The sequence below is a fragment of the Coenobita brevimanus genome, chromosome 52 (assembly GCF_032717465.1).
Source record: "Coenobita brevimanus isolate Jiangsu-jjx chromosome 52, ASM3271746v2, whole genome shotgun sequence".
Classification (NCBI taxonomy): domain Eukaryota; kingdom Metazoa; phylum Arthropoda; class Malacostraca; order Decapoda; family Coenobitidae; genus Coenobita; species Coenobita brevimanus.
The window spans coordinates 41,562,127-41,563,116 of record NC_137005.1 but is presented as its reverse complement, the minus strand read 5'-3'; the positions used below and the strand labels follow the sequence as shown (position 1 = coordinate 41,563,116).

General features: G+C 40.8%; 1 non-coding gene across 1 annotated transcript; it reads right to left on the bottom strand.

The window, feature by feature from the left end:
* Positions 1–629: 629 nt before the first annotated feature.
* LOC145400560 (5S ribosomal RNA) lies at positions 630–748 on the bottom strand. Its single transcript, XR_013897445.1, has one exon. It is a non-coding gene; the product is annotated as a 5S ribosomal RNA (ribosomal RNA).
* Between the last annotated feature and the right edge of the window lie 242 nt (positions 749–990).

The window sequence follows — 990 nt, the reverse complement described above, 5'->3', positions numbered from 1 at the left end:
TAGCCAGTAGTACCAGCCATCACATCTTCATGGTACAGGTAGGCAACATAAACTAATCCACAGCAGCAGGCACACTAACTCATTTCAATAGCACAGTAATACCAACACACTGCTTGGTAGCACAAAGCACATACACAAACACATACATGTTTTTGTGAGTTCATAATTCCAGGGGCTTGACTGGTAAGGGGATGAGTGTGGCCCACTTCACTAGGCATGTTCTTTACTATTTCTCACTTCTTTTTCCTTGTTTTCTAGACCTTACTTCACTTCACTTCACCTGTGGGGGAGGAAAAAAGAATGATGAATAGGACTAATAATTAGAAATAATAATAATAATAATGATAATAATAACAATAATAATAAACACTAACAGTAATAATAATAATAATAATAATAATAATAATAGTAGTAGTAGCAGTATATACTGGTAGTAGTAGTAATGGTAGTAGTAGCAGTAGCAATAGCAATAATAATGATGAAAATAGTACGGTAATGATAATGGTAATCCATCCATCCATCCATTGCCAGACGCCATGTATCCCAAACGGGGTGGCCAAGGGCTTAGAGTTAATTGTTTTACAGGGAGGGGCACTAATCCTCCACCAACCCCACTTGACACGTAGGGATGCCAACAGCATCTGGTTTTCCCAGTCGGTCACCCATCCAAGTACTAACCAGACCCAACGTTGCTTAACTTCGCTGATCGGACGGGAAGCGGTGTACTCAACGTGGCATGGCCGTTGGCAATAATAATAATAATAATAATAATAAAAATAATAATAATAATAATCCATCCATCCATCATCCAATCCTACGTTGCCCCATGAGGAGTGTTGAGGCCTGGGGCTAGGCAGTTGGTCCTGACATTTAAGATGAGAGTGACCAGCCTCACTCATCCCTGAGTGGCATTACATGAGCAATAAACCCCAACCATCCCTTGGATATAAACCTGCACCGGCGCAATCCGATTGGAGCGCCTTAATTACC